Source organism: Aythya fuligula, chromosome 11 (genome assembly GCF_009819795.1).
Source record: "Aythya fuligula isolate bAytFul2 chromosome 11, bAytFul2.pri, whole genome shotgun sequence".
Classification (NCBI taxonomy): Eukaryota; Metazoa; Chordata; class Aves; order Anseriformes; family Anatidae; genus Aythya; species Aythya fuligula.
Window position 1 is genome coordinate 13,729,638 of NC_045569.1, and position 10,961 is coordinate 13,740,598.

At 65.7% G+C, this 10,961-nt stretch overlaps 1 non-coding gene across 1 annotated transcript; it reads right to left on the reverse strand.

The window, feature by feature from the left end:
- Positions 1–10,040: 10,040 nt before the first annotated feature.
- Positions 10,041–10,113, reverse strand: TRNAR-UCG. Its single transcript has one exon. It is a non-coding gene; the product is annotated as a tRNA-Arg (tRNA).
- Positions 10,114–10,961: the final 848 nt, after the last annotated feature.

The following is a 10,961-nucleotide window of genomic DNA, read 5'->3' on the forward strand; positions in this document are numbered from 1 at the left end:
TCCCCGGGGGCGAGCAGGTTTGGAAGTCATTTCTACTTTCGGTTATCTAGCTTTATGATGGCTCCACAACACTCATACAGCTAGATAACCAAAGACAGAAACATCCCTCCGGCGGGGCTGCCGTCGGCTGCGGGGAGAGGGCACACGGCGTGGGGAAGGGGGGGGGGGAGAGGGAGAGCGGCCGGGATCTGCCGGCGGGGAGCCAGAGGGGGAGAGAGAAGGGGGAAAAAAAGGGGGGAAAAAGAGAAAAATAAAAATAAAAATGATAAATACGAGGAGCGGAGGAGACGGAGCCGCGCTGCGGGAGCGAGCAAGGCACCGTGAGGGGCTGCGGGGAGCCGAGGCGAGCTGTGCCGAGCTAAGGCGAGCCGGGCAGAGCCAAGGCGAGCCGGGCTGAGCCGAGCCGAGCCGAGCCCCGCGCGGTCCCGACCCGGGCAGCAGCAGCGCTCCCGATCCCGCTCCCGCTCCCGCTCCCGCCCCGCCGCCCAACTTCTACTCCCCTCGCATGGTAATCGCCCCCTTTGGGAAGTGACGTCACGCCCCCCCCAGCCAATCGGCGGCCCCGCATTTAAATCCGCGCCCCCTTTTCCCGCGTTTTGGCGCCCCGGCCCCGGCCGAGCCCCCGCTGCTGGACGGGGCGGGCGGGACGGGGCGGGCGCGGCTCGGCTCGGCTCGGAGCAGCTCGGCTCGGAGCAGCACGCCCCCAGCTGCACCCTCCTCCCGCGGCGCCCCGGCACCCGCCTGCCCCCCACCCGCCGTGCTTCGCCTCCCCGCCCGTGCTGCAGGAGCCGCGTTGTGGGGTGCCCCCCCCAGCCCTACAGAACCCCCCTCGGCATCAAAGAGGGGGCACGGGCGGGCAGCACCCCCGGCACGGCACAGCACGGCACGGCACGGAGGACCCACCTGCAGCTAACTTCCCTCTCCTTGTCCTTCGCCCTCCCTTCTCCCTTTCCCCTTTCCCCGGCCTTTCCCTTTTTCCCCTCCCTTCCCTTCCCCGTACGTTTTCCTTCCCTTTTTCCCTCCCTTTTCCTGCTGCCTTTCCCCGGTCCCAGCACGCCGTTACCCCCCCCCCCCCGTCCCTCGCAACCTCTCCTCCTGCAGCAGAGCCCGCCCCGTCCGGCCTCTGCACCTGGCCGGGCGTCGGGGCGGCCCGGACGGCGCCTTCCCCGCAGCCAAATCGGCCGAGGAGCAGCCGGGCCGGGGATACGCCTGCGATCCCGCCCGGATCCTCTCGACACCCCTTTCTTTACCCCCCCCCCGCCCCCGTTTTAATTATTTCCCCTCTAGGTTTTTGCTCTTCCCCTCGCCGGCTTTTAGCGCGCTGTGCGTGCAGCGACGAACGCGGCGCACACAAATCCAACAGCAGCAATAAGGATAATAAAATGCCGGGAGGTAAATGTGATTATCTGGGATGCTTATCTGACCTGCCCCGCAAAAAAATAAATAAATAAATAAATAAATAAAATAAAAATAAAATAAAAACTGTAATCCGTCGCCGCTCCTAAACGTTGCTTTCCCTTAAATCTGAGGTTTAGCTAAAATGGGACCTGCTGCGAAACGGGGGAGCCGCGGAACGAAGCGGTCGCTGCGGGAGCAGCCGCGGCTGAGCGCAGCCTGCCGGTCCCGGCAGCTCCGGCTCTCGGCGAGCTCCGCTCGGCTTCTTTATTTCTCCCTCTCCTCGCTTCCCCCTCCCCGCGTTTCCTTTGAAAAATAATAATAATAATAAAAATAATAAAAAATAAAAATACGGGAGCTCAATTAAGCTAAAAGCTCCAGGCTCAGCCCTGCCAGCCCCTCCGCGCTCCCGGCGCACAGCCGAGCCGAGCCGCCCTGCCTGGCTCCCGGCTGCCTTCCTCCTCCTCCCTAACGAGAAACGGGCCCGGGGGTGCCCCGGGCACCCCGACGGGGCTGCGGCGGGTGGGGAGAAATCTTTGCTCCTTCCCCAGCCCCTCGGTGCCATCCCCGCGGCCCCGAACCGCTCGGGAGGGGGCTCGGCTGAGGTTATTCTAATCTGCCCTGGAGAGAGAGGGAAAAAAAATAAAATAATAAAAAAATAAAAATAGCTACAAATCGGATCTCCTTAATTTTCCGGCTGTGGATTTGCCCCTAATTTATTGCTGCCGCCGTTACGGTGATTGCTGCCCGCGCGTTCCCCGGCCGGGGCGGGGGAAGGTGCCCACCGGCCCCGCTCCCCGGGGCTGCCCCTCGGTGGTGGCGATACCGAGCGGTGCCCGCAGCCCGGTGCCCACGGAAGGGGCTCTCCCGGGTCACGACCCGGCCTCAGTTTCCCCCCGGGGGTGTCCCCGTTATCCCTTGACCGCGGGGAGCACCGGGGGGCTGCCGGCGGCGGCGGCGATGCGGCCCCGCTCCGGTCCCGGTCCCCCTGCTGGGGTACCGGGAACGGGCTCCCCTTTCTTCGCCGGGTAAGGGAAGGGATTTCTCTCCGCAGAAATAAATCCCGGGATTCTTCCCTGCTGCTTTTCGGCAACGCTTTGCTCGGCTCCGAGCCCCCGGCCTCGACCCGCTCCGTGCAGGCGGAGGCCCGGCACCTAGGAGAAAAATGCTGCTGGCCTTTGGGGGATTATTTTCCTATCGCTTGGGCGTTGGTTTATATTTTTTATTTTATTATTCTTATTCTTATTTTTATTATTATTTGGGGCGCAGTTTAAGCAGGACGCGTACAAAATGGCTCCTTGGCACATCGCAAAGCACCGGCGAGCAGAGCGGGGAGCGAGCGGGGGGCTCCGGAGGCCGCAGCGGGCAGAGCCCGGAGGCAGCCAGCGCCCGGCCTCACCTGGGGGACCGGGAGGATCGGGGGGGGGGACGACACCGGGATGGGGGACACCGGGGGCTGCCCTTCCCTGCACTCACAGGCAGAACAACGGGGGAAAACGATCCCCCGGGCTGCGGCCCGGTTTAGCCGAGAAGGACGGTGAAAAAAAAAATAATAATAATAAATAAAAAGAAGAAATTATTAAAAAAAAAAAAAGCGGGGAGGTCTCCCAAAAGGCCCGGCCGAGGTTCTGCCTCCCCGACGGGGCGGGGCGGGCGAGGCTCTGGCCATGGTGCTGCAGCCGCCGCCGCTCCGCGCCCGCGGAGCCTCCGCGCAAATCCCCCCCGGGGGTTGGGGAAGGCGGCCCCGGAGCCCCCCGCTTTTTGTAGGGCTCCCCCCGGGCCAGGGGGCCCCGGGAACGGTCGGTGCTCCCCTTCCCGCAGCCGGGCAGCCCGGCCCCGCCGGCCGCCCCTCGGAGGAGCCCCGTTGGCCGTGCTGTCCGGCTGCCGGGCGGCCCCGCCGTGCCTGAAGGCGCTCGCCCTGCCCCGAGCCCCGCTGCCTTCCCCTCTTCACGCCCTGCGCGTCTGACGTCACTTTTCTTTAATTAGGAGAAGTTATTTTTAGCCAACCTAGAGTAACCCCCCGCGCCTCGCCGCCCCGAGCTGCATCTCCTCCTAATTGTGTGTGTTTGCTTTTTTTTTTTTTCCCTTTTTTTTTTTTTTTTTTTTTCCCCTTTTCCTCCCACAACCGGGGCTTCGCCAACTTTACGCACAAGCGGCGGCTCCCGACGGGCGTTGAGGAAACGTGTTGCTTTGTTTAGCAATTAAAAGCCACGTCTAAACGAGCTCCGGCTCTGAAAAGGCTCCGCCGCAGCGGCCCGGCCCCCGGCTGCTCTTTCCTCCGGCTCCCGGGGCCGGGACGAGGCCGGGAAGGGGCCAGGGTCCCGACCCCCTCCTGGCCCGGTGGGGCCGGGCACGTCGAGGGGGGGGGATCCGGGCAGGTGCAGGCTCCCAGGGCACCTGCACCGCTCCCGCTCGGGTTTCCTTAAGGCTGAGGCCTAAAATGCGTTTCACTTCCAGGGAGACACGGGAAAAAAAAAATAAATAAATAAAAAAGCCGAGGAAATAAGAGTCCGCGGGGAAGGGAGAGCAGAAGGGGAGAATGCATAGGGGAAAAAAAAAAAATGAAGTAAAGGAGAATTGAAGAAAAATAAAAAAGCGAAAGAAAAAATACGAAAAATAAAAGGGAAAAAAAAAATAAAAGGGAGAAAATAAAGCGGAGATGCAGAGAGAAGCGAATGCGAAACAAAAAAAGCCTCCAGCTGCTGGCAGACCGCAGCACGGGCAGCGGCGGCCCCGGGGCCGCTCTATCCGAGCAGGGGAGCGGGGAGCCCGGTGCCCCGGTGCCCCCCCGGTCCCCCCCTCTCGCAAAGCGAGGCCCCGCAGCAGCCCCCGCTGTGCCCGGAGGAGAAATTGGGGGAGCCGGGGACTGCCCCCGGGGCCTAAACGCTGGCTGTGCCGGCGGGCTCGGCCCCGTTCAGGCGTGTTTTGGCCGGCGCCCACCCCTCCGGCCGGCGAGCGGGGACATTTGGGGACAATTCGGCCGCCGCCGGCACCGCTCGGCCCCGGCTCCCCGCCGCCCCGTCGGGGCACAGCCCGCCCCGTCGGGCTGCCCGGTCCCGGCCGGCCGGGGAGAGGTTGCCCGGAGCCAACTCGCCCCCGGCAGCCAAAGGTCGCCCCGTGGCCGTTCTCCCCCGCTGGCCTCCCCCCTGAGCCTCCCCCCCCGGGCCACCGCCGCTCGCCGCGGGCTGCTCAGCCCCGACGGGGGGGTCCGGGCCGGGGCAGGGAGCGGCGGGGGGCGGCTCTGTCCCCCGGGAGAGCCTCGCAACTTCCCCGCGGGGACCGGCCCAACTTCAGCTCCCCCTCCCCACCTCCCTTCCATCCTCCCCCCCCCCCCCAGCAGCCTCCTCCCGGGGCCACGTCCCCCCCCCTTTCACCCCCCTCGCCCTCCAGCCCCCCGGGGGACACCCGATGGCGGCGGCGACGCCCGGCCGCGACACTCACGCTTGCAGCCGGGGCGAGGACAGCGGCGGCCGTCCCTGGACGAAACGGGCGGCGTTGGGGATGGATTTGGGCTGCGGGGGGGGTGAGGACGATGAACGACGGACCCCCCCCAGCCCCTCCCCGGGCGGGCAGGCGGGCGGAGGGGCGGGCAGGGCTGCCCCGGGGCGAGCAGCGACCCCCGCGGCCGCCGTTCCCTGGGGGTGGCCGGGCACGGAGCGTTTGGGGCGGCTGCTGCCGGGCTCCCCCCGCCGTCCTCCCGGCGGCTGCCGGTGCCGGTTGTGGCTGCTGGCCGGGAGCTGCCGCCGGCGGCAGGCTCTGCCCGCACTGACGTCAGCCCGGCAGCCTCCGATTCACTCCAACCATGGCGGAGAGGAGGAGGAGGAGGAGGAGGAGGAGGAGGAGGAGGGAGGAGGAGGAGGGAAGGGGGGAGGGGAGGAGGCGGGGGAAAGGAGGGGGAGAGGAGGAGGACGGGAGGAAGGCGGCGGCGGCGGGGGTTGCTTGCTGCCGGGCTCTGCCCAGCACAGCCCGCAGCCCCTCCAGCTCACCCCCTAATTACCCCCCGAGGATGGGGCTGCGAGGGGCAGAGGGGCCGCTCCCCCCATCCACCCCCCTATGTCCCCCCCCAACACCCCCCGGCGAGCTGCCCGCCCCCTCGGGGCCACCTCGTCCCGCTGCGGGGCTGCCGCCTCCCCCCTGCCCTGCCCGGCCGGGGGCCTCCCCTCTGCCCCCCCCAGCGGGGCACGGAGCCCCCCGGGGCCCCCTCGGGGTGTCGCCCCCCCCGGTCCCCTTAGGAGGCCAGCAGAAAGGGGCCGCGGCCGCCCCGCTGCCTGCGCTGCCCCCGGGCTTTTTTGGCACGGCCCGGCCCGGCCCGGCCCCGTTACCGCTGTCCAAGTGCTGAAAGTCCGCACGGCTCCCCGCAGCGGGGCGGCTCGGCACGGCTCGGCACGGCTCGGCACGGCTTGGCACGGCTTGGTAGGGCTTGGTAGGGCTCGGCAGGGCTTGGTAGGGCTTGGCAGGGCATGGCACGGCTCGGCACGGCTCGGCACGGCTCGGCACGGCTCGGCTCGGCACTGCAGCCGTCGGGCAGAGCAGCACCTCGGGCTTTTCCCCGGTGGTAGCGGGGGGAGAGAAAAAGGCTGAGAGTCCCTCCCGTGCCGAGCCGAGCCGAGCCGAGCCGTGCTACCCAGCCCCGACGGCCAGGCCGAGCCGGGCGATGTCTCGCCCCGCCGGTAGCCCGCCGGCAGGCGGAGGCGAGCTGGCAGCCGTCCGGCACGGCAGGTGCCGCCTGCGCTCCTCTCCTCCTTCCTTCTCCTCCTTCCTCTTCCTCCTTCCATATTTCCCTGGCTTAATTCCCCTTTTTATATAATTACACCCGTAGCGCCTCGCCTGCAGCCTCTGCAGCGAGGAAAAAAATATAGAATAAAACCAAAAAATAAAATAAAATAACCCACCCTCCTGGCACACCTTTACTTCGCTTCCGACCTTTTTTTATTATTTCTATTTTATTTTTTTTTCCTCGTCTTCCTTCCTGCGGTTAACCCAACCCGGCTGCTATTTTTTTTATCTGCGATTCTCCCAAAGCAATGCCCCGGACCGGCTTTGGGGAGCCTCTCGCCGCCCTGGTGAGCACGCAGCCAGCCCCGGACGGGTTTTCTCTGTAGGAGAAAATAAACCGATCGAGACCGAGGGGTCTGGAAGAGCCGAACTCGCCGCCTCGCCTTTACATTGGGGTTTTTAAATTTCCCCGTTATTTTCCTTTTTTTTTTTTTGCGTCTGCGAGTTGCCACGAAAGGAAATATAACCCCAAACGCCACCGCCAGCAGAAACCGGAGCTCGTTGCCAAATTCCGTAGTATTTTATTTTAAAAGCAATTAAGTAACACCATAAAAAGCGTCTTCTCCTCTTCCCGGGGAGTGTAAGAAATCCTTTTGCTCACCCAGAGTCGAAACCTAATGGCATTGTCGTTAAACACGAAAAGGAGAATATTAAGAAATTGCAACACTCCCTCCAGAGCGCTCCCCCCCTCCCCAGTTTATTTGCCCTAATAATTAATTCACAAGAGCTTAACTTCGGTGTAACCCTGGCGGTCTTTTCATTAAAAAATCCCCGCGTTTCCTATTGAATTAGCTCTGCTCCATTGTCGCTGAAATGAAGACGCCAAACCAACTTTTACCCTGAGCATTTTCTCACCAGCCCAAAGAAAAGTCTCTCTCCTTTTTCTTTTCTCCGATTTTTTTTTTTTCTTTAATTCAAGCACCCAGGCGATGGACGTGTCCTGCAATTTAACTACTTTCAAATTCTTTGTTCGGGTCCCACTGGGGCTCTATTGTCACCCTATTGAGAGAGCTTATTGCCAAGTCAAGCCTGAGTGAATTGAGACACGCACGGGAGGAGCCCGGGGCTGGGAGCGGGCTCCGGGGGCTGCTCCACCCGGGGGACCCCGGCCCGGCCCCGACGGATGGGGCAGGGTGCGGGGCACGGGCTGCCCGCGACCCCCGGGACCACCGCCACCGCCTGTCCCCCCGCCGCCTCCAACCTCCCCCGGCCCTAAAACCAAGCCCGCAGCCCCTCCAGGGCCCTGCCCCGGGATGGGGAAGGGGACGGGGATGGGGCAGGCCCGGCTGTGCCCCCCCCCTTTGCTCCCCAACCCCCGGTTCCTGCGCGCCCCCGCAGCGCCGGCACCGCCCGTGCCCGCAGCTCCGGGCGGAGGGGACTTACCTCGGGTGCCAGCCTCCTCCCCCGCCGGCTCGCCCCTAGTCCCAGAAAAAAAAAAATAAAATAAAATCAAAATAAAAGGGGTTTTGGGGGGGTTCTTCCTCCCCTGCCGGCCCCCCCCCCGGCCCCTCGGCTCGGTGCCGGCTGCCGGCCGCTTCCCCTCGCCCTCGCCCTCGCTCACTTTCGGAGCTCCGGGGCTGGTCTCCCGAGCAGCAAAAAGAGGGGGCTGCTTTTCTTTTCCCTTCTCCTGCCCCCCTCCCGCTCCCCCCCCACCCCCCCCCAGGCTGGCAAGGGGGGTGCGAGCTGCGGGTTAGTGTGGTGTCAGGAGAAAAGGCGCCGGCAGCGCGGTGCTGGGCACGGATTCCCACGTAAGCCCGTACGTCACCTATCAAATGCCCATTTCTCGGCTCCTGGAGAGGCGGCACGAGCCCCCCTCTGCCCGGGGAGAGGCTGCACGCCCCCAAAGCCGGCTGCCTCCTCCCGCAGCCCCCCCACACCCACCCCCCGAACCGGGGGGCGAAGGCAGAACCGGGGGGTGCCCGGAGGCAGCGGCCGCTTCTCGCCTCCCTCTCCTAGAAAAACGTGTAGCCCCGCTCTGTCCCCCATAAAAAAAAAACCCAAACACCCTCCCGGAGCCCTCCTCACCCCCCCCAGTTGCCCCTCTCCGGAGGGGTCCCGCACCGGCCGCCCCCCCCGACGTGGCGTTCCCCCGGGGCCGTGCCCCGGCGACTGGCGAAGCCCTTGACCCCTGGCCCCGCCGGCTGGGGGGCAATGGGGTTAAACAAAGTCCCGCCGCCGCCCCATTGTCCGGCCCGCAGCCCCCAGCCCCGCCGGCGGCAGCTCCGTGCCCGGCCCCGACGGGGCGCGCAGGGCTGCGGGCTTCCGACAGGCAGACAAAGGGCCCGGGGGGGGGGCACCCCCCTGCCCCGGCTTGTGCCTGCAGCCCCCCCGGCCCCAGCCCCGGGGAAATTCCTGCGGGCTTTTTCCCCATTTATCTTTAGTATTATTATTTTTTTACCCCCTTTCCACACCTTAGGAAGCGGCGGTGTTTCAGGGAGAAATTGTTTAATTAATTAATTAATTTATTTATTTATTTATTTTTCGATTGAGGAGGGAGGGATTTTTTTTTTAGTGGGGCGATTTCTTTATTTTTATTAAAAAAAAAGAAAAAAAGAAAAAGAAAAAAAATTGACCGTGATAAAAATAACCAGAGCAGGGACCGCGCGGCAGATGGGCGTGCAAATAAAGCAGCGGAGGGGAGGACGAGGGACGAGACCCACCCCGCGCAGTATATATGTCGCGCCGGTCGCGATAGCGGCGCGACTGCAGACACAAAGAGGGGCCCAGGGCGCACGCCCGAGGCTCAGCCTCGCCTTTCTCCGAGCGGGCTGCAGGGGCCGGGGCTGTCCCCGTGTCCCCGCACTGCTCCGTGCCGGGGAGGTGACCCCGTCCCGTCCCGTCCCGTCCCGTCCCGTCCCGTCCCGTCCCCCTCGCTGCCGTCGGGGCTGGTGCTGGGAGCCGGGGCTTTGTCCCCGCTCTACCCCAGCCCCCGGAGCGCTCCGCGGGGACCCGAGGATCTGGGGCAGGGTCCTCGGAGCCTCCCTTCGATGCCCTGCGGGGGAGCGGAGCCGTCGGACAGCGGAGGAACCGCGCCCCGACGGCTCCGGCCCCGGCCCCGGCCCCTGCCCCGTGTGAGCGGCCCCAGCAGCGGGACCGCAGCGACACCTGGTGGCCCGGCACGGCTCGGCTCGGCCCGGCCCGGCCCGGCACGGCTCCCCCCTGCCCCGTTCCCCCGTTCCCTCGCCCCCTCGGGTCCCCGTCTGCCTCCCATCGGCACCCAGGGTCCCTCAGCCGCCCCCTGCCCCTCTCCGAGCCGTCCCCCCCGGTGTCACCCATCCCGGTGCCGGGGACCCCGGCTCCCAGCCCCGCGGCCCCGCAGCCCTCGCCCAAGCTGTGTGGGGTGCTGGGGCCCTGGGGTGTCCCGCTGCGTGCCGAGCCGCCCCCATAGCCCTGCTGGGAGGTTTTGGGGTGCCCCGAGGCTCGTGGAGCGCTTCTGGGGGCTGCGAGCACCCCGTGAGTGTCGGACGTGAGCAAAATGGTGAGGAAATGGTGAAAAAGCAGTGCCCGGGGTGGGGCTGAGCCCCCTGCCAGCTGTGCCCATGGGGTGCCCCAGCACCCCCTGCCCTGCTGCTGTCACAGACCCGGTGACCCCATAGTTTCCCCCGCAGAGCCAGCAGCCGCCTCTTTTCACGCTGATTTTGAATAAAAGAGCAAAACACGCGGAGAGCTGGGGGCAACAGCGGGTGGGGAGGCGGCAGCAGCAGCCCCGGGGCACCGCAGCTTTAGGACCCCCTACAGCCACGCGTGGGGGGCCGCCCTGTGCCCCCTGTGCCGTTTGATTTCCTTGATGATCCCCAAAAAAAATAAAAAAAAGCAGGGAGAGGGGGAATAAAAAACAAACACCCTGAATTTCCAGAGGGGTTCCGCTACGACCGCGGCAGGACTCGAACCTGCAATCTTCTGATCCGAAGTCAGACGCCTTATCCATTAGGCCACGCGGCCGCCTCTACCCGGCCCTTCCCGCGCACCCCCCTGACTGCAGCACCGCCGGGCCCGGCCTTGTGCGCGGAGGCGGGGGGGGGGGCGGGGGGGGGGCCGGGCCTCGCCGGGCGGCGCGGGGACGTCAGCGGCAGCCGGAAGCCCCCCCCCGCGCCCCTCCCGGGTGGTTCCGCCCGCGGGCCGGGGCCGGGCGGCGCGCGCTGGGCCCAGGTGGGCGCGGGCGGGGCGGGGCGGCGGGAACGGGGCGCGCGCCTGGGGGGGGGGGGGGGCACGCGTGCAAGGGGGGGCTGCGAGCGTGCAAGGAGTTTGCACGTCCGTGGGGGGAGTTGCACGCCTATGGGGGGGGTTGCAAGCGTGCAAGGGGTTTGCACGTCCATGGGGGGCTTGCATGCGTGCAAGGAGTTTGCACGCCTGCTGGGGGGGTTGCATGTTTACGGGGTTTTTGCCCACGTGCAAAGGGTTTGCATGCCGGTGGGGGTTGCACTCTTACAGGGGGGTTTGCATACTTGCCAGGGGGGTTTGCACCCCTGCAGGGGGTTTGCACGCCTGCAGGGGGGTGCACAGCTGCAGGGGGTATCGGTGCATGCTCCTAGGGCTGTGCACACCCGCAGGTGGGTTGCGTGCTGCCGTGGGGCGGTGCACGAAGTAATGCCAAGAGGTGTGGGTGCTTGCAGGGAGGGCGCACACCTGCAGCGAGCTGTGCACAGCCCAGGGGAGGCCGCGCGCTGCCTCGAGCAGCCCGGCCGTGCATGCTGCAACCGCTCTCAGGGGTCTTCTGCAAGGGGCTGAGGAGCAGCGGTGCAAAACTCAGCCCCTGTTTCTGCTCCTGCAGGCTCCCAGAGGCAGGCACC